The following is a 26,515-nucleotide window of genomic DNA, read 5'->3' on the forward strand; positions in this document are numbered from 1 at the left end:
GTTTTCTGTTTCAGAAAGAGAGGTGACTTAACCTCAGAGTCAGTTACTATGGTAACTGAGCCTGTGAACCTAACCTGGTCGGGAGCAGGTTTTCTTCAAGAAACTCGAGGTTTGTTCTCACTCATTTCCTCATTCATTCATTCATTCAGTCTGTATCCGGCGCATTTTAGCGCAGTTCTGTCATCTGCATCAATAAAATAGGATTGTTTCATTAACTCAGTTAGGTAACGTTATAGACTAAAGGTTTGTTAAACATACATCTGGAGATGATATTGAGGCCCCGACTATAGATGCATTTTCATTTCCAGATAATTACCTGTTTGAGCGTTATCGTTTTTCTTCAGTCTATCAGATATGTGCATAACCTTATCCGTCCTCATATCACTAACGTCACCCATCGTTGACAGTCTTACATCCGAGCAGATTCTTTGTGTTGCATTACGTTTTTTTTGCAAACGGCAGTTTTCTTTACAACATTGGTGATGCGGAGCATATTAGTAAAGCCACTGTATGCAGAGCCGTCAGAAAAGTGTGCCTCGTTCTGAAACGTTTGTTAAACGTGTTTGTAGTGTTCCCTGGACACAAACCAGTTAGAGCCATTAAAGAAGAGTTCCACAGGATTGCAGGTGAATAATGTAAAACCCTTACAATGAATAATTATAATTTGGATCATGACATGGTGCTGCAAGATCAGAATAAATAATTTAAATTTTTTAGGATTTCCCAATTTGATTGGCTGCATTGATGGCACACAAATTCCAATCACTACTCCATCAGAAAATGAAGCCGACTATGTGAATAGGAAGTCCATTCACAGCATTAATGTACAGGTAAATTGACCACTGTCACAAAATGTCAAAAAACTGTATCACAATACTGCAAGTAACATCTGTCATTATCTGCACTGTCAAGATCATATGTGATGCTGCATATCTTGTAACCAATGTGGAGGCCAAATGGCCTGGGTCTGTACATGACTCACGGATATATCGTGAGTCTGCCCTGAGCAACAGACGTGGTAAGCAGCCTAAAGCTTTGTACAGTATTATTCACCTGTCTCCCTCCTTAAATACACTCAAATGTATACACTATACATTACAGGAGAGTTTTAAGCCCAGCCCACTCTGTTCACCCCTTACCCTGACCCGGAGCCAGGCCCCCAACACAACTTCAATGTGGCCCACTGCAGGACTAGAGCCCGGGTGGAGATGACCATAGGCCTGCTGAAAGCTCGTTTCCAGTGTCTACACCACCTCAGGGTAACCCCTGAGAGGGCCTGTGACATTATTGTGGCATGTGTTGTTCTCCATAATATTGCCACAATTATAGGAGAGCAACGCCCTGCCCTATAGAGGACCCTGATGAGGACCCCATCCACCCTGCAGATGTCCAGGATGGAAGAGCGGTCAGAGACATTATATGCAGGAATCACTTCTACTAAAACACAAGCACCACCCAAATAAAGACAAATAATTGAAATTTTATTTTGTCTTCTTTATTTCCTAAAAACACAAAAGCAACAGTTAGTTATTGGAACAATATAAAAAAAAACTAACACAAGTCACCTGTGACCATGCACCCACCTCTAACTTGTGTTTGAGGATTTCGATTTCCAGATCTGTTTATAGAATCTGGCGGTCCAACAATACCATTTCAAGGTCAGTTTTCTGCATTTGTTTTATCAGATGCATTTTATACAGGTCCTTCACAGGTAACTGGGAATACATAAAATCATGACATTAAAAAAGAAATCGTACAGAATGAACATTATTTCCACAGAAAGAACCTCTGGCAGTTGCTGCACATCTCACTGTGTTCATCTGTGCTGTTGAAGTTGATGGACCCTCCTCCTGTTGCCCAGCCATGTTCTGTTAAAAAGTAGAATATCCAGTCATACATGTCACACGTGATACTGGGTTGATACCACACAGCAGTGTTGTGAATGTGGAGATGACTATCAGTAACATAGTGGTGATATCCTACTTCTGTAGGCCTCTCTGGATCCCTTTGTGTGGCAGAAGACAATGTGTCCTCTTCATCGGTTTCCTCCTGTGAAGATGAGTATTGTTTTGTTAGACTTTAAACTACTTGCATCATTAAACTACTTGCATCATGTCTGGAGTATTGTGTGAGAACACCATCAGAATCTGTTGGAATAAATGACAAACCCGTGAAGGGGGATAATATATCTCTAAAATATAAATAGGCATAAAAGAAGATAAATATAAGCCTCTTATAAACATCTTATGAAGGCACTTGTGTCCTGTGCTGTGGCTGGCTCAGAGGAAGAGCTCCCTCCAGGGATTCCTTCAGCCACTGGCCTTCCTGCATTCTGGCTCAGGGCCAGCTCCTCTGCCTCCGTCAGAGGTGGTGGTGCTGGTCCTCCACCAGTTTTGCGGGCCTCTGCCTTCTTTCTGTTGGCTTATTAGAAGTCAAATGTTAATTTAAATGGGCCCTTTTAATTAACAAAGGAGGATGGGTGAGAGGACATCTATGTATGTGAACATTAGTTGGGGATAAACTACAGCACATTCAAATTGCCAGTGAATATTTACTCTCATATTTAAAATGTGATTAAAATGAGGTGCAGCCATGATCCTACTTACCTGTCTTACCTGTTTGAACGATGTTCTTATACTTCATTTTCAGCTGCTTCCACAAATAGATTCCATGAAATAGATTATAGGTTCAATACCATTCCACCAGTTTTTACCAATAATGTTATATTTGTGATTAAATATGAGCATGGGTGTGTATTTCAGGCCCGTGTGTAGTGTGTGTTCTAACAAACAGTGTAAAAAATGTAATTTCCCCACTGGGAATTAATAAAAAGTATAAATTAAAATGATTGTGTAAATTAAATATGAAATGACAACACTATATTGGAAGTTACGCGTTGATCCGAGCAGCAATTTTCTCCCACGCCGTTTCTCTCTCTTTTGCTACAGCAGCTGTGTTGCTCTTTTTACGAAATACAGGTTCATACTCGCTGTATGCCTGCATGAGTATTTCCAGTTCCAGAGACGTAAAGTATGCCGACCGAGTTTTGTTGCTTGTTGCCATGGTGAATCGTAGTATCATTCATGCTGCCTTTTTATTGTGGTGGTGCACGCACGTAACCCTAAGTGAACCAACTCCGAGTTGATTGAACCAACTCAAATCAGCTGTTCTGGAACCGAAAACTCAGAGTTTCCCATCTCAGGGTAAATCAACTCAGAGATCAGGGTTAGATTCAGAGTTTGTTAAACCTCCTTCCTGAAATGGACCACTGGATTCAGGACTAGGTTAGCCAAGCTTAAACTGGACACACAATGAGTAAAAAAAAACTACCAACACCTCCAATGCTCACAAATTGCATCTCATTCAGTGTTTCCCCTAGGATTTTTTCCAGGGGGGGTGGTCACTCCCCCCCAAAAAACTATTTAGCGACACTTAGTAACAGTTGAAAATAGCGGCAAGGTTGCGTGACTTTGGCTACATTGAATGTATAACGTATGCGGCCCGCGGCGAGACAGAGAGCTTTTGCTTTGGGATTGTTGTTGTTTCTTCAGTTTTTGGAGCTGACGCAGCGCTGTGAAACATCAATCTACTGTCAGCCGTTATCAGAGGACGCAGGTGAGGAAAACAAGAAATAAAAACAGAAACTCTCAAAATGAAACTGCCAATACCCTCATTCACAGTCATTAAGTTGTTTCATGTATATCGGTAAAATATATAATATAATATAAAATATAAATAGAAGACTGTCCTATGTTTACGCTTGTAGAGGAGATCTCCGCGGAGCATACGCACCACTACGCGCTACTCTCTGCCCGGTGTAGCCAGTTTTATTCATTAAAGTGAAAGTGTATTGTTGGATGGTCCGCTCTGCATACTTTACTTTATGCAATGTAGCCAGCCCGTAAAGTTAAAATTAGTGCTGTCAGTTAGACGCGTTATTAACGGCGTTAACGCAAACCCATTTTTACGGCGTAAATTTTTTTAGCGCGAGATTAACGTTCTTTTTGGCCTAGCAAACTTTATAGTTTTTTTCACATGCTGTTGCAACAACTAGTAACAATAGAAAAACTACCAACTACCACACTGGATCTAGCTAGACCGGAAACAAAACAACAGACACACTTGTAGTACAGCCAAAGAGTAGTACATACCTGCAAACCGCCGTTTTGAATGAGAAAATGTCATCCACGTGAATCGTGTAGATCCGAAGAGTTTTTATTTGGGGGGGGGGGGGGGGGTGCTAATACGTGCCATATTAGCACCGGATCTTGGACCACCCCTCCCCCGGTGCCTTAACGACCGTTATCTACCGGACCGAATAGCAACGCGGATTTTGGTGCCTTATTTAGGTGCCACTTAAATGCCTGTGCTTCTCTCTGATGCTCCGAAAACGGACGTTAAAGGGAACTGAAACATTGCCGCACGGCACGCTAGTCAACACTACACTTAGCAACAGCTAACGTTAACCTGTTTGCTAGCAGCTGGAGTAAACACGGTTAAAATGCTGACAGCTAAACGGTGTAAAGTGTGACTGTATTTCACCGTAGAGGATTCTAACACCAGACTGTAGCTGCCGTTGTCTGAAAAACGCAGACTGAGCCTCGCCTCGCCAGCCTCGTGGTGCATTCAAAGTTGTTGTAAAATACCCTTTTCCCATCCAGTGGTTGTTTTCGCCGTTTTGTGCTCCTTTTTTTTTTTAGATCAACTTTTTATTGTTTTATATTTTTGAACATACAGAACAGACAAATACAATTGAACAAGGTGCTTGTTTTTTATATATATATATATATATATATTTCAGTTCAGGCACAGTTTTAAAAGTATTGTTGTATCATGTTGATAAGAGCATTAAAATGACAAAAAATAATGGGACAAAAAGACATTTAGGGGGACATTTAGAATAGAGAAAAATGTGTGATTAATTGCAAGTTAACTATGACATTTAATGCGATTAATCGCGATAAAATATTTTAATCGTTTGACAGCACTAGTTAAAATGAATTAAACTTTTAAGGCGTGGAACGAAAAGCAAATTGCCTGTATGTGTGGAAACAGCTCTGTCTTGCGCATCCGTTTTTTGTGGAATATGTAGCATAATTATATAATTTTGTCATTCTTTTAAGTGAGGGGGGGGGTAGGTTAGTTAGTTGCTTAGTTAGTGTCAAGGAGGACACTGAGGATTAAAAAAACATGATGGACTCTTCGGAAGAGATAATTATCTTCACTTGAGTTTCTACGGGCGAAAGTCACCAGATCACACGATCTTCTAAACATAGCCATACTGACAAATACAGAGAGTTGTGTGGAGCTGATAGTCTTAATTAGCTCTGTAGCAACTCATTTGACAATGGCTTGAATGTAACGGACGTTTATTAATATCAAAAAGTTACGCACTAAAGCTTTAAATGTGGTGTCTAATAAAAGCATAATTTGGTAGTAAGGGTATAATAATTTGGTATGGCATTGTTTTTGATTTCATAGACTATGATGAAAAATGGTGTCCAATTGTGAATTAGAATCAACGTTTGGTTTCTTTTACGAGTAAAATTTGGTATAATCATGTCTAAGTTTGGATTTAATATAGCAATATATGCAGTTTCTAATTACAGCATAATTTAGGTGTGTCTATAACTGTATTTGTGTACTGCCTTATAAAGACCACATTATTTCTAGTTTTGGGCTTGTGATACCAAGTACAGCTTATTAGGTCTTGGTAGCGTAACACAAAGTGCCACCAGTTAGGTGTAGTTATCAATTATATTTAATCTGCTTATATTTCCTTATATGGGAAGTGTTCCTGCAGGAAGAACGTCTTCCAGGATGTCAGACTGGGCTTGCCTGCACAGTACTGACATACTAATATTACTAATTACTAATATTAATGTCATTTACATTAAGTAACAAGGCAATAAAATCAGATTAAATGTGATCTGCTTTGCTCACTGTCTTATCCTGTAGCACTATACCTTAACTTTTGTCATAATCAATAATCAATCAAAAATAAAATCAATAAGATTTTTTTCTCGTAATTATGAGATTGTTTCTTGTAATCATGAGATAATTTGTCTAATTCTTTTTTCTTTTGTGAATGCTATGCGCTTCCGTAAAAAACAGAGCTAAGAGAGTGAATATACACACATAATGAGTGAATGATGATGTCACTCTGTAACTGCTGGATGTGTTAATAAGCTACTGTTTGCTCATGTTTGCTATAACAAGGTAAAAGGTGATATGTTAATGTTGTGTTCACAACTTGTTCGCGCTGCCCCCAAGGGGCCAAAAAAATCTGTCATTGCAGGTTTAAGTGCCACGTCTGATATATCAGTAGACATCTGGGATGTGTTGTCTCTTTCTCTTTGCTTTTGATGGCTCCCTCTTCGCTCTTGTTCCATGCTCTGTTCTTTCCCTGTCCTCCGTCTCCCCCACTTCATCTATTTCCACCTAATCTAATCTAATTCAACCTAACAACTTTGTTAAAAATAAATAAAAAATCTAACTTTTCCACGGGAGGGCAAACTTTTAAAAGAGCATTAGATTGATGAGGTTTGTATTTCTCAGTACATTTTTGAATTTAGTTTTAATCCCTTATTGTGTGCTGAATCCACGTTCATGTCATGACGTTTTGTAACATCGGCTGGCAGTGTTGGGAGTAACGCGTTACAAAAGTAACGCAATTACAGTAATGTATTCCTTTTTGCTCTAACGCAGTAATATAACGCATTACTAATTACATTTCGGTAATATTATACCTGTTACAATCTCAGTAACACAAGTTATAACGCATTTTAACGCAACATTTAGTGGTGTTTTGTTTTTTTAAGAATTCCCCAACACCGCGAAACATTTCTTCAGAGGAAAAAAAATGCTGAGTGTTATTTCCTGTTGCTGTATCCGATGGTTGAGATGACTGCAGAGACAGATACATTTGCGAGATTACATCAGGCGTTATTAGCCTATGCTGCGGTGAAGTGTCCCGTCTCTGTTCCCGTGGTCAGAGCCAGAACCAAGGGGGTAAGCTTCTCCTCACAACGCGTAGATCCTATGGCGCCATTTTGATGCTAACAAGCACTCACCCCCCGTTAGCATCCCATTGACTGCCATTCATTTTGACGTCCCTTTGACAGACAATGACTTTACATCTGAAGTGTTTAAAGACTTTATTTGTCCATTGTTTATTTCTAAAGAAACACGACAATGTATAAAAGGCTCCATTACCTTGTATCTCATGTTATGGCTCCGTAGCGGACGTTTTTGTAAAAATAGGCTAACGATTGTGTCATAACCACGGCACTTACTGTCGCATAGTAGAGGAATTACCGTATAGTACAGGAGAAGCTCGCAGGCAGTTTTGATTTACATTAGCTGTTTAAGTTTAATGGTAGCACTTCAAATTACGGCTCGGTAATAAGATGGTAATAGTGGGGTAACAATGTGATAATAAAGAGGTAATATATAGGTAATAAAATGTAATTACCAAAGTAATAACTGGGTAATACATCACAGTAATACGCTGTAATACTGGGGTAATAAGGTGATAAGAAGGTAACCGATGTAATAACATGCAATTTCCAATGTAATAAGTAGGAAAGGGTTCAATAATAACCATATGTATATCTGGGTAATGGTAATATAGTTATATTAATATTGTAATAACATGGTAATAATGGAGTAATATATGTTGCTGATTTCACAGTATTATAGGCTTCTATCAGCATAATACCTTCCAAATTAGATAAAACTTCTTGGAATTTAAAATTGGTAATTACCATATTATAATGCTGAAATTCATCCACCCTTTATTTTCCAAACATTTCGCTTTTGTTTCAAGGTAATACTTTACAAATGATATGTTTAATCTTGTGACTTCTTACCTGGAAACACATCTGGTAGTTTCTTAGTAATAACCATAAATCAGTGCTGCAAAATGCAAATCTGCCCGTTTCTATTGTATTACATGGTAATATTACAATAACAGAGGTGTAGAGATTACCTGAAAATGCTTCTGGTAGTTTCTATGTAATTTCCATGAATCAGTGCCGCAAAATGCAAAACTGCCTGTTTCTATTGTATTACATGGTAATATTAGAATAACAGAGGTGTAGAGATTACCTGAAAATGCTTCTGGTAGTTTATGTGTAATTGTGTAAACACCAAAGTACGAAGACATAGCGGACCAGACGCGAGCTTTTGTTTTGAAAAGTCGAAGCTCGGGGACGGCACCAGCTGGGAGGGCATGAGACGGGAGCATAGACTGTATATTAATAATATATTATATTATGTTATTAATAATAATAATATGAATTTAATATACAGTCTATGGATGGGAGGGCATGAGACGGGAGTTCTCTTTTTACTATGCAGCCATACCTGACTCAAATAAAAAGGCAGAGTGCACTCTCCCAGTGGGGTCGAAAATCAAGCTGTTCCACTAGCTGCTCCGTCTAGAGGTCTGGAGAACTTCCGTTGTGTAATTTGGATGCAGCGTTTTTTTGTTGCATTTGTTTTCGGGGTTTGTGTGCTTTTCTTTTTGCATCGTTTTTTATTTGCAGCGAGTTTGTGTATTTGGTTGTGTTGTATTTGGTGCCGAATATAAAAGTTCGGTTATAATTTTTTAGCTGATAAATTTTCAACATTTAGCTCACTTTCCTCACATTTAGTGCATTTTCCTCACATTTGAGACAGAAATTATATATATATTTATATATATATATATATATATATATATATATATATATATATATATTTATATAAATGTTAAATGTTATATCTAAATCTAAATGTTAAATCTAAATCTAAATGTTAACTGTTAAATCTAAATGTTATATCTAAATCTAAATGTTAAATTTATATCTAAATGTTATATCTAAATGTTAAATGTTAAATCTAAATGTTAAATTTATACCTGTTGGGACACAGATGTTGTCCGTGCAGTCTCTGGTTCTGGCCATAGACTGTATATAGCATTACGGTGGTCGACAGGGGCAAACGCCCTGCAACTTAAGAAAACACATACAAATAGACAAAACACAAGCAAATTCATTCAAATTCAAGCAAAACAACTTCATTAATTTGACAACACATGCGCAGCATTCAGCAAACGCACTGCAAATACACACAACACAACCAAATACATAAACGCGCTGCAAATACACACAACACTATGGGGTGCCGAATGTAAAAGTTCAGTTACAATTTTTTAGCTGATACATTTTCAACATTTAGCTCACTTTCCTCACATTTAGTGCATTTTCCTCACATTTGAGACACATATATCTAAATGTTAAATCTAACGGTTATATCTAAATGTTAAATTTATATCTAAATGTTATATGTAAATGTTAAATGTTAAATCTAAATGTTAAATGTTAAATCTAAATGTTATATCTAAATCTAAATCTTAAATATATATCTAAATCTAAATCTTAAATATATATCTTAATGTTAAATGTTAAATCTAAATGTTATATCTAAATGTGTCGCCAAGTATAAAGCTAAATATTTAGAAAATATTCAAATCCCCAAGGAAACCACACCCACTGCAGTGGCTTCAAATCGCACTGCACCCAGTGATGCCCCAGCAAGGGGTATCTCTGCTTTAGCCAGTGGGTACTTGGAAAGATTGTGGAGCAGCTTAACTAATCAAAATAATAATTGAATTATGATTGATTTAAAACAATATATCAGCTAAAACAGCTCAACACATATGTTAAAACATATAGCGAAGTAATCAATGGTAGAAAAAAATAGCTAAAAGTGGCCTACTAACAGTTGAAATGATTAGCTAAAAATAATGGATGACTTTTGAAACATTAACCACACTTCAAGTAAAATGTCTAGTTAGTAGAATTTTTGACCAAACCAACCTAAATGTTTACAGTTCAATTGCATGAAAATGTAAGAATATTCACTTTAATATGATAAATAGTGTGAACACATTGGGAATTGATAGGGCGGGGTATGTGAGTTTATATGACAGGGCTGTGGGGGAACCTCAGACCAGAAGGGTTGGAAAGCACTGATCTACAGTATTTTATATTATTGACCGACCGGTATATTACAGACATGCCTTAATAGTTGTGTTAATCACAATACCGTTGTTTGAATTACATATCTCCGTGTGTGACTAACGTCATCCTTCCCAAGCAATCTAACATTAGCCCAGCATGGATAAAGTCCAGCTATGCATCCAACATATTCATCCGAACACAACTAAAATGTCACAATCCAGCCACTTGTAAGAAGTTTGTAATACTGGTTACATAGCTACTTATCGTGTTTTATTAACCTTAATTCTGTTTGCCAAGGCTATATTTTATTGGCTTGCAAAGTAGCTATCCATTGCTAACGCTAACGTTAGCTAGCTAATTTATGTCAAAAAAGCAGTAGCTAACTAATGTTACTGCCCAAGATATGGTTTCATTGTAAGACAGTGTAAACACATGACAACACTTGACGAGTCTTACAACACCTCTCTGGTCTCTAGTGAAATCATATCTTGGCAGTAGTTGGCTAATGTTTCTGCTTTTTGAGATAAATTAGCGTTAGCAATGGTTAGCTCCTTCGCAAGCTAATATAGCAACATAATTCAGGTTAATAAAATACGGTAATGTAACCAAAGTATTGAAAACTACTTACATGTGGCTATAGTGTGACAGGCCTACTGCTGTTCAGTCTCGCATTGCGAGACCTAGCTAACTTAGCTAGTTACAGTGCTGCGAGGCCTGTTCAGATGACATGTCGGCTGCAGTGTGTGAGCTAGATTGCTTGTGAAGGATGAGTCAAACTAACGTTAAACACACAAGGAGATATAAGTCAAACAAAACAACGGCATTATAGTACACACAAATATTAAGACATTTCTGTGATATAAGTCAATAATACAAAATACTGACCGAAATGTGTTTTAATCCAGTAACATTAGTCGAACAGCGCCACTGTAGTCAGTATTTACTGTACCAACAGGTGTTGACTGAAAATTGCGGTGCAGCGCGATTTGAAGCCACTGCAGTGGCTGTGGTTTCCTTGGGGATTTGAATATTTTCTAAATATTTAGCTTTACACTTGGCGACACATTTAGATATAACATGTAGATTTAACATTTAGATATATATTTAAGATTTAGATTTAGATATAATATTTAGATATATATTTAAGATTTAGATTTAGATATAACATTTAGATTTAGATATAACATTTAGATATAAATTTAACATTTAGATTTAGATATAACATTTAGATTTAACCTTTAACATTTAGATATATATTTAACATTTAGATTTAGATATAACATTTAGATATAACATTTAGATATAAATTTAACATTTAGATTTAGATATAACATTTAGATTTAACCTTTAACATTTAGATATATATTTAACATTTAGATTTAGATATAACCGTTAGATTTAACATTTAGATATATGTGTCTCAAATGTGAGGAAAATGCGCTAAATGTGAGGAAAGTGAGCTAAATGTTGAAAATGTATCAGCTAAAAAATTTTAACTGAACTTTTACATTCGGCACCCCATAGTGTTGTGTGTATTTGCAGCGCGTTTATGTATTTGGTTGTGTTGTGTGTATTTGCAGTGCGTTTGCTGAATGCTGCGCATGTGTTGTCAAATTAATGAAGTTGTTTTGCTTGAATTTGAATGAATTTGCTTGTGTTTTGTCTATTTGTATGTGTTTTCTTAAGTTGCAGGGCGTTTGCCCCTGTCGGCCACCGTAATGCTATATACAGTCTATGGCCAGAACCAGAGACTGCACGGACAACATCTGTGTCCCAACAGGTGACGGTACGTCCAAGCGGCTGACAGATAGAAACATGTCGGGAATTCATGTTTAGGCTTGCTACACGTAATATCATTGCATTTTATCGTGTGGAGAGTAACTATGCCTGTAGTGGAATGGCTTCGAATGACGACCAAAAATGCTTGTCTTTTACTGTGACCATTACTGTTCAATATGTTGCAGTTTGAGTTTTACAAACAAGAAAGTGAGCAACTTAAGCTTGACGGACATGTTTTGCATCTAGAGTCTCACGTTCATCTCAGTAAGCTAACAAGAATACACAACAGACATCTTCCGTGTAGGCTACTTAAAAATAAAAGCACTTTCTGTGACGGTTCGCAGTAAAACCAAATTACTGTTAAACAAATAAGGTTGTGTACCTTTTCACATATCAGTGAATCAAGTACTTTAAGTAATGTAAATAGTGAGTTTTAATTAAACTATAATTGACCATTTCCTTTAGACTGTTTTAAACTGCTGTACTACAATACAACTGTAAGGTACTTTTAATTGAGTATTTTCATTTTCTCCTACCTGCCTATTGTACGTTTTACTTATCTATTTTTACAGCTTTAGTTACTTTGCATATTCATATCAATTATACAACACATTATGAATAATCTATGATATATTAAAGTGGATAAAGAGGAGACTTTATTGATCTGGTGGTGAAATTCACAAGCTAGCTGACAAGTCAAACTTTACACTGTTATTTTGGTGAAAGTAACTCAAAAGTAATGCAAAAGTAGTGTAAAGCATTACATTCAGGGACACTAATATTATAATATAACTAATTACTCTCAAATGACAGTAACTAGTAATCTATAATGTATTACATTTTGGAAGTAACTTGCCCAACACTGTCGCCTGGTAAAAGACATTTTATAAATTGAGTGGCTCATTTCACCGTAGTTAAGTTAATCTGAGACTTGTCTTTTTAATGCAGCTTCTTACCGTTATCCAGTGTTGTAGTACTCAAGATCGGTCTTGGTCTCAATTTTTGAAGGTCTAGTCTCGGAATTGACTGCATTGTCATGTCTTGGTCTCGGATGAAGAGGACTCTGGATTTTATTTCAAGACCGGTCAAGACCACAACTGCAGGGATTTGGCTAAATTGCCTGTGCATTGTTTGATTTTGGCCTATGTTTTAAAACTTGCAAATGCAACCAATAACTTGACTCATATCTAATTTGAAATTTGTTACCGTAAACCCCCCTCTTCCTGCCCCCTTTACATGCACGCCCAAGAAAATGAATGCGGGAGACAGGAGAAGAAGCTCTGGCTGTCTGACACAAATCTGGTCTTGGTCTTGACTTGGTCTCGCCCTGCCTTGGTCTTAGTCTTGACTTGGTCTCAAACCCTCAAAGTCTCGGTCTTGTCTCTGTCTCATTACATTATGGTCTTGGTGATGACTTGGTCTCAGTTTAGGTGGTCTTGACTACAACACTGCCGTTAGGCTGCCGGCTAGGTTTCTCTACAGTTGACAGTGAATCCTCAGTGAAACATCATGACATCTGTGTGGTAATACCTTATGTCCCAACTGCCATATATTGTCCCTTTGGTCAAGCATGTTCCAACTTTAACAAGGGGATTCGCTGCATTGTTGACTGGGATTCGGGTTCAAAATCGGTTTGGTTAAACTGAAAGAGAGTACGCCCAGAGTCAGCTGATGCCATTGCAGCTGATTAGGTTGAGAGAGAGAGAGAGAGAGAGAGAAATGTGAAGCATAGAAGTCTTCCTGAATGAACTTACGCTAAGGTTCATTACAAACGAGAAGTCGGGTGTGTGCAATGTTCAGGAGCTTACCACAAAACAACAATATACATGTCAATCAACAAGAAGAGAACTCAGAAGTGGAAGTAAATAAGTGAAAACAGAGTGAAGTAACTCATCAGGTTTTATATTCATCTAGTTAACTGCGGTGTGACACTGTCAAACGTGCAGCACTTTGGTGTACCTTTTCAATAGAAACATAAAACACAGTGCTTTCCAGCCGGGGAGCTGAGTTTACTTTATAAACTAAATACTTTCACCCAGGAAACGATGGTTCGTTCCTCGGGAGTGTTTTAATCCAAATCCGATTTTTTTCCTAAACTTTACGAGTTTTTTTGGTGCCTAAACTTAACTGTCATCGCGGCATGACACTCACTTTGTCTGGCTTAACTCCACAACTATGGCTCCTGAAAGGACCGTGGTCTGGCGGTGCCTGTACCTGGCTCACAGTCAACTATCGGCAGCTAAACAATGCCGCTGGTAGCCGGCATCCAGGAGCTCTGTAGCTGCTAAATACAACCAGCAACTGCTGCTCGGATTTTATCGTCCTATCGCACTAAAGACTGTTCGCTATTGGTGAAGTAGCATTGATCACTTTGAGAGGGGGATACATTTTGTCCCCACTGGGGATTAAAATAATTGAGCAGAGACAGGTATATGTAGACCAGAAAGGGGGAAATCCCACGCATCCCCCCGGCAAATCGCACCCTGGTAATAATAATGGTTTAAAAATCCTATGAAATTGCATAGTTTCTTTGAATTTCCTATTCAAACTGCTAGTCCTGCTGTCAGTAATTTATAATGTAAATGCTTCATATTTTTATGTGAATAAAGTTGCCTTTGCTGTGCTAATTATTTTAGAGAAATCATTTCCAGAATTGAAACCCAGTTAGACTACCTACATTTCAACTGACTTTAGCAGTTTAGATAACACACTCAACTGTCCGGCTGTTACAGACGTGAACTACACAGACAGTTCATGGCAGTACACAGAATGAATATAGGGGAAACACAATGGATATTTGGCATTATTTTTGGCTGGGGTTCCCTTTGGCCTGGCAGGGGTTCCCTTTGGCCCGGCGGCCAGTACACTTATAGGAGAAACACTGGAACCTTTCTGGTCCAAAGTTAAAGTCTAAGGAGACTGGGGAAAGAAATTAAATCTACCAGCATTCAAGAACAAAAACACTTTTATAAGAATTGATTGGATTAGGTTGAAAGGTTTAATTGTACGTGATGGGACTATTTCTGGCATGGCAGATAAGACTAAAATCAGACTCAGAGCTGTCTCTCTCAGAAGAAGAAAGGGCCATGGTGTTTTCTCATTTCTCTTTGGCTGTAAGCCTCAGATGCCTGCAGGTATTTCAGGAGATAAACTTTGGCCTTGGCTCTGACCTTTGTGCTTTTCCCACGCTGGCTATAAGCTCCCCTCCTCCATCAGCTTTGGAGTGTAAAGCATTGAGATCAGTTTTTATCACATCGGTTTGTTTCTGCTGCCGGCAGTGGTCAGCTTTGTTAAGATTTGCTGTGCTGCTGCAGGAAGGATGCGTGTTCACAGTGGCTACAGCCCTTCTGGCAGTGGTAATCTTTATTCTTTCTGACTTATGGTCCCACAGAGCAGTGCTGATTTATTGTAGCTTGTTGGTTAGTTTGTCACGGAATTTTTGACCCTGATCTTGGACAATTCCAAACATTATTATTTATCTACTCTCACGTCATCTAAGTGACTGGAGCGATTATTAGAAAATGTATATATTCTTGTGTGTCTCATTAAACCTTTAGAACATTGTGAACTGAACCCTGCTTCTTGTCACTTTGTTCTCCGAGATCTCCTAACTGCTTTCAGAATAAACTCGCAGAAGTCAAGCCAGTAGATGATGGGATGCAAACCACAGAACAATCGTGATTGGATTGTTTCATAATAATTGGAAAAGCTCAAATATGGCGGCCTGAATGGATGAAGTAAAGCGAAATAAAATGGCAATTCTGTCTTATAATGAACAGCCTCACCAGCAGCAAATTGAAATGAGAGTGGATCAAGAAACAGGGAGACATCTACAGTAGTCAAGTCAAGTCAAGTAGAGCTTTGTCTGTCCCCAGAGGGCAATAGGTTGTGCAGCAGTGACAATTTTTTTTCTCCATATCGTCCAACTCTAGTTTGGATCTGTTGGTTGTGGTGAGCGGGTATTTAAAGGCATACTATGTAACTTTTCCCTCTTTGGTCCCCCTACAGGTTGTCTCATTGGAACTACTCCTCGTGCGGCTGTAGTTCCAGTGAGACAACCTGTAGGGGGACCGAAGCGGTGGGACGCGCGAGCTGTAGTTTCAGTGAGACAACCTGTAGGGGGACCGAAGAGGGAAAAGTTACATAGTATGCCTTTAAAGTGGGAATCAGAAGGCAAGGTCTAAAACTCTAGGTGCAGGGGGTGAGTGCTGACAGGCAGGATTGACTCTGCTTTCTTTAACAACTGTATGTTGTTAAATCAAACAGCCCTTTCTGTTGAGTACCTGTGATCCTGCTGCAGACCTTTGATTTTATATCGAGAGAAGCATACCAATAGATAGATGAAGGAAAAGTAAAAATCGACTCAATAAGAGATCTATCAAACAAAGTCATCAGGGACCTGTCAACCTTGAACTTAGCCAGCTTCAGTGTTGACAGGGTTGAAGTGACACCCTTGGTCTTTGACCCATTTAAAAAGGCTTCTTGACACCATCTAACAGGCTCACAATAACCGTATCATCAGCACGATTCAGGATGTGGCCGTGGTTAGTGTACATGATGTACAGGAGACGAGAGAGGACAGAGGCCTGGGAACAGCCAGCTGACGTTGGAGTTAGTCCTGAGTGAATGAGAGTAAATGTCCATTTACTCTCACTCTTGAGATCTGTTGGTGAGGAAGTCCAAGATTGTGTCCAATCCAAAATGCTCAGTAAGCTTCTGCACAGGGACCCTTTGCTAAAAGAATTACATTTTTTTTTAATTTCACGTTTATTCTCCTTTTGTAGAACATTTAGCTCAGAGAGGACTATGGTTAACTGCTCCTCAGATCTCTGCAGGGTAAATCCAGACAGCTAGCTAGACTATCTGTCCAGTTTCCTGTTGCACGACTAAAACAACCTTTGAACGTACATGTTCCACCAAAACAAGTTCCTTCCCGAGGCTATTTTGCAGCGGCTCCATCCGACGCTTAGCGCTGCCCAAGATGATTGTCATTGGTATAAAGCAGTGGTTCTCAACCGGTGGGGCCCGCCCCCCTGGGGGAGCGTGCAAGTAGGGTACAGGATGGGAGGAAAAAATAAATAAATCACTTCAATTCGTAGCCTGACGTGCACCTCTCGAAAAATGTAACTACACGTCGCGGCGATGCACGTCGCTTGGTAGCGTTGCATTTCCTCCCCGACTCATTTCCTGGTTCTCCTCCATAAACAACATGAAATCAAGGAGAGGGTTAACTTTTCCTGCTACAAATTTCCCACCGTGGTCAGAAAGAACAGGGGATCTCCTGTGTTTTAGAGTCATAGTGAGAGAAACAAAGTATCTCGAGACACTTTGTTTCTCTCACTATGACTCTAGAGTCTGTACTCGCTCCGGAGCTAATCACCGTCACTCTCTCACATCTCCCTCTACCACACACTCCCCACACACACACACTTGCCGGCTCGACGCACACACCAGCGCACAAGTATAAACATCAGGCCACTTACGTAGGCTATGGCGAAAGCTTTGCGTGGAGCCTCCACAGAACTGTAAAACAAGCTTAAAGGAGAAGTCCGGTCAATTTCAACACGTAGCTCTGTTGTTTGGAAATTTGGAGTGCTAGCAGTAGCAAAAAAACCGAAAACAATTGGTGCTGCCTACACCGTGTTATCCCACTGCTAGCGTTAGCACCCAACAGGCTTAAACAGGGCAAGTTTTAAACGTGTTTTAAGCCTCTAAACATGCTCGAAATGTCATTACAAGTGCCTACCCATGTGCAGTGATTCCTTCCGAGGGAACACAGCAAATCTGACTGCAGTAGATGTGACAGAAAGGCATAAAAATTGTGTTAATCCAGCCAGTGCACATACCTCTGTTTATTTCCTGTTTTCCGGTCAAGTCCACACTAGTCAATTGTCGAACTCATACAATCCAATATTCCAGTCAAACTAATTAATGTAATGTGGAACTAATGTAATGCGGAACTACGGTTAGATACGCGGGTTCTTTAGGGACACCTAATCTGTAGCCTCGCCTTAGCCCTGAAGCTGATTGGCGCGCTGCCTATGTAGCTGATCTCTGCCTATGTATGCAGTTTTAATGAGTCAGAGATAGCAGCATTAAGGACGAGTATGGGGAGTGGTGGCGACCCACAAGAGGACCAGTCAGTTACAATAGTACAGGCAAGAGAGTGGTGGATAAGACTGCTGTTGTAGATTAGTGGTACTTTTCCAGCGTCGCGGCTCCGAACCGCAACGTTAGTTGGGACAGACGCCTTGTTTCTTTAGGCTAACTATATTAGCTTTATAGTTATATAGCCAGGCAGGGAGCAGCTTTCTGCGGTGAAAAATGGCCGGGAGACGTCGTGAGAAAGTTGCATTAATCAGGTAATTTAGTTCGTCTTTGCAGAGAACAGAGATGCTGTATTTTCTGTTTTATAGCTGATTGTCTTATTTTGTTTACAAGTTACAGATGGAGTCTGGAGAAGATTTGGGGTACTTATTGTTTACATCTTACTTTACACACTTCAGGCTGTTGCAGCTAGCTCAGGGGAGAGACTGTATGACACTAGGTGGTACAGCCTGAGACATCAGTGTTTCCCACACAGAGACTAATATGTGGCGGTGAGCCTCACTATCACCGGCCGCCGCACATTGCATTTCGTTATAATTATTTTTTTTTAAACGCTATTTAAAACACGTTCTTCTGCATTTCCTTTCCCTGCTCTCCTCTGTCTCTCTGTCACTTGTGTCTCGCTCACATACACACACACACACAGCTCCTCCCACCGTGCGGTGTTTGGTGTTTTTAGCCTCCAATGTCGCCTTCCAGGCAGCGCGGCAATGGTTATGTCAAAGAAGTTAGTGTTAAGGTGAGGGTTAGCTGCCTGTAAGGCGACATTGGAGGCTTAAAACACCATTGTGCCCACCGTGCACACAGCGTCTGTCTCCATAAAGGAGAGAAGACGGCTGGCGAAATTCACAAGTTCACTAAAGGTTGGTATCTATCTCGTGAACACCTTTACACAGTCACACATTCACAATCACCGACCCGAGTCTTAGCAAACAAGCGATTGCGCCTGCTTTAGAAAGTTAACTAGTCGCAAGTTTGCGGTAAAATGCAGTTGGGTTGTCGAGGGTCAAAACACTATATAGCAGCTGTGAATCAAATAAACGTATAATAAATAATGTTATGTCATTTTTTATTCTGAAAGCTTCGAAGGTATGATGAAGCATACCTGGCTCAGGTCTCACATTAACATCGCCTACCTGCAAGCTTCTGTAAAAAATGCAGATGATATGACTACTATTAGGCCTAGTAATAATAACAATAATAAAGCATAAATTCATATCAGAGGTCTGGTGCCAATTCCTAATTATAGAAATAGCCTAGTAATGATAATAGGCCTACTGATGATAATAATAATAATAATAATAATAATAATAATAATAATAATAATAATAATAATAATAATAATAATAACAGCAATAAAGCATGTAACCTCATATAATTATATAGCAATAGCCTAGTAATGATAATAGGCCTACTACTACTACTCATAATAATAATAATAATAATAATGCCTGCAAGCTCACATTAGAAGTCTGGTGCAACTGCAATGAACCAGCTTTGTGGGGGCCCAGCTTGCAAAAGGTTGAGAACCCCTGGTATAAAGAAATGCCAATAAACCAGAGCTGTTTTTTCTCCCATCCCGGAATGCTGTGTGGACTAGCCAGACCCTCCTCCGCAGCGTCTTGGAGAATGGTCTGGCAAAGCGAGACTATCTTTCTAGTTACACTTTATTCTACCCTTCTGTAGGCATGTGCCATATGCTGGAATGTGTTCCACACATTTCTGATCAGCTGTGCCCAGTAGGGGGGAGTGGGGTCGATTTGTAAGCTCCTTCAATTGAGCCATAACACTGGTCCAGTATCTTGCTATTTCTGGTGGGGCAAGACACAAATTTGTAAGAGCTCCTGAGAGTTTGGACCAGCGAGCAGTGGTAGAAGTCACCCAGAATTGGAGGTAGAAGAATTGGATTAGGAGCATCAGGAGACAGCCACTGTAGTTTCTGTAGGATCAGTTCGGAGGCGATGCTCTCGTTTGCCTTCGGGTAAAACCACAAACCCCATCAGTGTAAGCACAGCAGTCTAGGGATGCACGATATATCGACAATCATATAGGTATCGGCAAAACTGGCCTGATGTCAACAACCGTAATTATTTCCCTCTAGCTGCCGGTGTGTGGCACCAGTGTTTGTGTGTGTTCTTTTGGCCACGTGGAGTTTGTAACCAAGTGACACAGGTCAGGATTTACATGCTGAAGAGGCGGGGAGTAATGTCCGCAGCCTGATCGTTGTTTTTAAGGTGAAAAAGAAGACACGCAAGGGCAGCATGCAATACTTGCAAGGTCGAAGTATTCAAATCCTTAACTGCACCAATTTGATCCCTCATATGAAGAACCGCCATGCAGAATTTCACAAACAATATAAGGAGAAAACTTCTAGCAGAACCCTGAACGCATAGTTGTTTTTTGGACAAGAGTGCGACGCCAAGGGCCAGGTTGATCGCTTGGATCCTCCAAAACAACTTTTCCTCTATCACACACTTTTTGCTCTTAGTCTAAAGTTTCATAAAGTCCCAAAAGTCTTTCCAAATTCCACAGGAGTCAGGCAGGATCTGATGTGAAAAGAGTTTAATGTGCTTAAAAAAGTTTGACACAGCTTAAACCGGAGCAAGCTCTGGAGACCTACTCAAGAAATGAGCCCCTTTTGTCCCTGTTCATATCTCCTTCTGTTCATATTAACTTTTTTGAGAAACCAATTTCTGCTGACACTGCACCCTTTGATGTTTTTCTGCAACATCTGCAGTTTTTTCTTACTCCTATCTACCTATGAAGATGCTCTCATGGCCGCAATTTGACCCTCACTCACATACACACACGTGTAAACACCGTCAGCCTCCTCTCCAGGCCTCCTGCAGGCCTCCTCACGCATTCACGATAGCTGCATCTCATGTCGCTTAAATTGCACACCCGAGTCCTCCACTTGCCTCCCTTCCTCGCGTTTAGTCCCTCCCACTGAGGAGGCACAGGAGAGACGCAAGATAATCATAGGGGGAGAGAGGCAACGAGCAAATGTGTTTTATAGGGATACAACATCCTTTCCTCTACAGCGTCACTTGAATACATTACATTACATTACATTACATGTCATTTAGCTGATGCTTTTATCCAAAGCGACTTCCAATTAAGTGCTTTCAACCCTGAAGGTGCAAACTCCAGACAACAAGTAATAAGTGCAAGTACATTAGCTTTAAATAAGCAAAACTACAAAGAGCCATATGAAAGTGCAGCTTCAAGAAATTTATATATATGTGTTTTTTTACTTTTTAAGAAAGGAAAAAAAAGGGTACTAAACAACAGTTGGTGACATTAAAGAACGGCTTGTTTATTGCTAAGGCTATATGGTCAAAATGAAATGATTTAATAATAATAATGTATAACAATAACAATAACTAATTTCAGTAGTAAATTGCTGTTGAACCATCAGATGGGAAAAGGACATTTACAATAACTTCAAATGCACCACGAGGCTGTAGTTTACCAGTTTCATTGAACGCACCGTCTGTGTTGTTTCTCTGAGGGCAGCTGCAGATTGTTACATCCCGGTGTTAAATCCTCTACAGTAAAACACAGTCAAACTTTACACCGTTTAGCGTTAGCTGTCAGCATTTTAACTGTGTTTAATCCAGCTACTAGCTAGTGGTAGGCTAACGTTAGCTGCTGTCAAGTATAGTGTTAACTAGCGTCATGTACAGCGGTGTTTGTGTTTCAGATCATCAGAGAGAAGCGCAGATATATCGGTGGCACCAGATTTCGGTAGCCAGGGTTGGCAGGAAGAAGATTTTTACAAGTAAATGTTCCAATCAATAATCCAGGCAGAACATTCTCGTCTCCCTCCTTCATTTTACAGTCCAATGGTAGCTAGAATGGCTCCGGGTCAAACGTCAATATGGAATGGATTAATCTGCATTATTTTGACAGCCCTAATATATATATATATATATATATATATATATATATATATATATATATATATATATATATATATATATATATATATGGGTATAGGGTTTGACCATGTCCTGGATGTATGCAGGGGTTGATCCGTTCGTCAGCTGTATGAGTGGGGTTAGCAACTCCTTCAGCTGCACGGCTTCCAGGAAGGCTGCTCTCTGTATCCTCGCCTATAGCTCCTTGATGATCCCTCCTCGCTCCTCAGTCCTCTAGGCAGAAATAAGAGCTTTGAGACAGCCTTCACCGAGGAGGGACAGAACAACTTCCGGTTCAGCCGAGGACCGAGGAGTCGAGGAGCTATCAAATAAGGGACATGGGATGGACCCATACTCATGCCAAACGACTTCAGTCTCTTCAGCTGGCCTCTCGTGCTCCACAGACACACACACACACCTGCGACCACAGCTTCAGGGCCCCTCTGCTACTCGCCTTTTTGCCTCTGTATGAGTGGCCTTGATATTTTGATATCAGTGCTGAGTGCTTCAGAAGGAGATTTAAACAGAGAGACATCTTTCACTTATGCAAAAAACACTTTCTCATAAACTTTAAGAGTTATATAGCTTGTTATGTAGAGTTACACTGATTATATTGCAATACCACACAGTTTATATTGTAATATAGTACCATAATGGTATTTTTACCTGATTTTCTCACAACATGGTGGTGAATCAATGCTACAACTCCTTAAAACCCAAGCCAGGTTCCTGTGTCTTGCTTGCTAGCTGCTGGTTAAAGTGAAGGGGTTAGCCACGGAGCTAGCGACAACTTCAGCAATAGCTCTTTAACTTAAGGTAGACTAGCTTTAAGGTGGACCAGCTATTTTCATTTTAGTGACAAACTGCTCCTCCAAGTTCTGCTTTAGTGAGCTCTCCCTCGTCGACCCAGGGGAAACCATGATTAGTTATGAAACCTAAACAGGATGTTTTGTTTTATGTTTCTTAGTTATTGATTTATGATTTCAACTTTTTCACAGATGAGTTAAACTGGACTTTCATTAACTTTTTTATTAACACTGAAATGACAATCATATCTAGGTGATTTACTTCCATGGAAAGGGGAGTATCTAACTATTTAACACCCAGTGTGGAAATATTGAGTGATGAGGGAGCCAGAGACAGATGAGCTCACGACACTCACACAAGCACTATTTGTTTTTACGAGGTAAATAGTTATATATTTAGCAGCTTATATGTATTTTTTTTTTAGAGGCATATTCTTATATTATGTTTTATTGGCCTCTCAAGACGAATATTATGCAAAAATTATCTTCTTGTCTCTAACGTGAGGGAGCAGTATCGCAGCGTGTGGCAAATGTCGGAGCTGACATTAGCATTGATGTAAAAATGAAAATAAATCAGTGAATGCATTAAGTGATATCCAGCAGTTGTGGTGTTGAAATAAAATCTTGTCCTTTTTGTCTGAGACAGAGACAACACTGAGTAAAAATGCGGTTGATTTTGTGACGTGACCGAGTACTACAGCACTGCTGAGGTCTATCAACACAGCTCCGCCGACTGGAAGTGCTTACAGATGGGGTTGAGACCGTAAACAAAGTGGGGGGAAGAGAGGAGGGCTAGTCTCGCTTTGCCAGACCTTCCTCCACAGCACTGGCGAGGAAGGTCCGGCTAGTCCACGCAGCATTCCTGGATGGGAGAAAAACATGCTCTGGTTCATTGGCATTTCTTTAAACCAATCACAATCATCTTGGGTGGTGCTAAGCGCCAGGCGGAGAAACGGTGGCTCTGCAAAATAGTCTCGGGAAAGAACATGTTTGGTGGAACGTGTACGTTCAAAAGTTGTTTTAGTTGTGCAACAGAAAATGGTCTTTAGCAAACAAAATGGACAATGTTTGGTTGCGGATCACTACTCCGAAATGTATTATGGACTGCAACATCATGATTTTCATGGAAACATGGTAACAACAGCGCTGTGCAACGGCATGTGGGGACGATGAGTGTAACGCTACAAAAGCGAGACACACGGCTGTATATAATGTTATCCACGCATTATCTAATCACTCACAGACCCTCCCCCTCTCATACACATTGGCCAACTCTGGCAGACTCGCTCTCTCCTCCTTTTTAACTTGAAATAAAAAAGTCATCAAATTTGCAAATGCATTTGGTCACAGTCTGGAGCCCTGTTTTACAGCAGTGCAGGTCAGCCAACGATGATAATTGATGGCAAAAAAGAAACACGTTGAAACGATAAATAACTTTATCAAACAAATCAAAATCAAACAGACATCCCTGCTGCTGGTTCTGAACACAGCCATACTGAGAAATAAAGAGAGTGTTTTGTGGAGCTGATAGTCTTAATTAGCTTTGTAGCAACTCATTTGGCAATGGCTTGAATGAAACAGACGTTCATTAATATTAAAAAGTTAGGCACTAAAGCTTTAACAAACCGGTCAACGTGAGAACTTTCCTCTTGTCTCCGACTTGTAAGTGGAACATCACAGGGAATATGTGAATAAATGGATGGCTGAATCCAAAGTTACACAGCGCTCTGGACACTTATTTTTAGCCCAGAACATGCGTCCGAAACAAGTTCCCCTGTTTGGCCCTCATTAACTTATTTAGATATATTGGTGGTGGTAGGCAGTGGTGGACTAAAGGTTAGAGAGGTGGTCGTCGGTTCAATCCACAGACTGACAGGATATATCTGGGTGGGAAAGTGAAAGAGCAGCACTTGTCCGTTCCTCTTTACCACCAGTAAGGTGCCCTTGAGCAAGGCCCTTAACCCCCCCCCACTGCTCAGTGGCAGCAGATCAGATCAGACTGTGGTTGGACTGTGCAGCTTCCAGGGGATTGTGTAACTGGTGAATGTGATCAGGATCCTGCAAAGAGAGGCTTCCTCTCAGTGAACCATCCCTGAATAATAAATACATTTGTGACGCATCACAGAAAAAAACAGCAAACTCTAATTTAATTGGCTAAGGCAGACATACACATTCCCTGTTAAATTGAATAAATACAATAGTGATATACCTGATAGAGTTGGGTGGTATCCAAATTTTGATACCGTGGTATACGGCATTACCGTGACTAATTAAAAATGATGACGTAAGGCTCAGACTGCGTCACCAAACTGTTGGCTTGTGCCTACACCGTTCAGAAACTGAATACCAAACACTAATACTGAAACAATAACAACATAACATGCACAATATTAACAACTTTTATTAGCAACAAATAGCAGCTTATAAAAAAGTGCAAATACAACAGTCCGACAGAATTAAATTAACATAAACATCCAGAACAGTTTTTGCGCACACAAATTAATTAAATTAAATCACAGCCCGAACAACTTTTAATAACAACAAAGAGCAGCTTATAAAAAAGTGCAAATAGACCCACAACAGTCAACCAGAGTTGAATTAACATAAACATCCATATTATAACAATTATTGCAAATCAGTAGGCCTAAATTAAAACACAGTCCAATCTTCTTTCCAATATTGTTTTTAACGAAAACCAAATAAAAATACCTGAATCAATTAAATAAAAACACACACACACACACACACACACACACACACACACACACACACACACACACACACACACACACACACAGTGCGAATAGGAACTGTGTGGCAAGTGGCAACAAATCTAGTCAAGATTTTTCGCCAGAAAAACCAGCATGTTTACTTTGTCCGGCTTTAACAGGGCACGTTGTGGACTGACAACTTTACCTGCGGTGCTGAAAACCCGCTCCGATGGTGAGCTTGTGGCACAGACGCACAGGTACTTTCGGGCCACTCGCGACATCTGGGGAAAACGCCTGACAGCACATTTCCACCAGAGAAGTGGGTCCTCGTCTCCTTAAGTAGCTGGCTCCAAACAGTAGGCTGTTATTTCAGCTCCGACTCGGTCCTCTACGGTGCCGACGGGACCTGCCACTGCATCGGCTTGTTTTTGCAGGAGACTTCCCAGAGTCATCTTTTTTCGTGGGGGTTCGGGTTGCGCCTCTCCCTCTTCCACTCTGATGGCCACTGGACCTGCTGGTGCTTGCCCCTCTAAGCTCACGATCTCAGCCTGTAATTCAGCCTTGGTCTCAGCCAATGCGTTGTCATCAGTCTCACATCCTCCACGGTAACGAGGGTCGAGGAAAGTGCATTTTCGCATTAATTTGCGCACTGAATCGGATTCATACTTGGCCTCCAGCTTTGTTTTTATTGACTTTGTTAGGAGGTCGTTTTCTGACACAACCAACACATTGTCCCTGCAGAGCTGGAGTATGGGGAGGATAGAGGAACGGGTCACAAAATGTTCTCCTGACAAAATATCAGTGAAGTCACCGACTGGTTTCAGTGCGTTGTGAACAGCTTTCAAGACGTCCATGTCCTGCCAGGTCAGGGACAGGTTGCTCCTTCTGTCATCAGACAGGACGTGTCTGATCGCTTGGGCCTGCTCGAGGATGCGTTCCACCATTGCCAGTTTGGAGCCCCAGTGAGTTGCGCAGTCCTGCCGATGGATGGATGAATAAACGAATGAATGAATGAATAAATAAATAAGCCCATTAATGTATATTATTCCATTCTATTCTTAGTTACGTCATCTAACCTTAACATATTCAGATACAAATTTATGCTTACCGTTATGAGACTATGTTCTGGGAGTCCCAACTCCACTTGCTTCTTGTGGAGTCCACGCTTACGTTGCCAGCTGTGT

General features: G+C 40.0%; 1 protein-coding gene across 3 annotated transcripts in view; it reads left to right on the forward strand.

Moving 5' to 3' along the window:
- Positions 1-26,515, forward strand: part of LOC144529375 (gamma-aminobutyric acid type B receptor subunit 1-like) — an 86,505-nt gene that overhangs the window by 12,096 nt on the left and 47,894 nt on the right. For 2 of the 3 annotated variants that reach the window (XR_013502983.1, XR_013502982.1), the window contains 2 exons: positions 15-109; positions 570-628. The exons of the other annotated variant lie outside the window; for it this stretch is intronic. The gene's annotated coding sequence lies outside the window, so the exon portion shown is untranslated. Of the gene's footprint in view, positions 1-14; positions 110-569; positions 629-26,515 lie in introns of those variants that run through there. 3 annotated transcript variants of the gene reach the window in all.

The sequence above is a fragment of the Sander vitreus genome, chromosome 14 (assembly GCF_031162955.1).
Source record: "Sander vitreus isolate 19-12246 chromosome 14, sanVit1, whole genome shotgun sequence".
Lineage (NCBI taxonomy): Eukaryota > Metazoa > Chordata > Actinopteri > Perciformes > Percidae > Sander > Sander vitreus.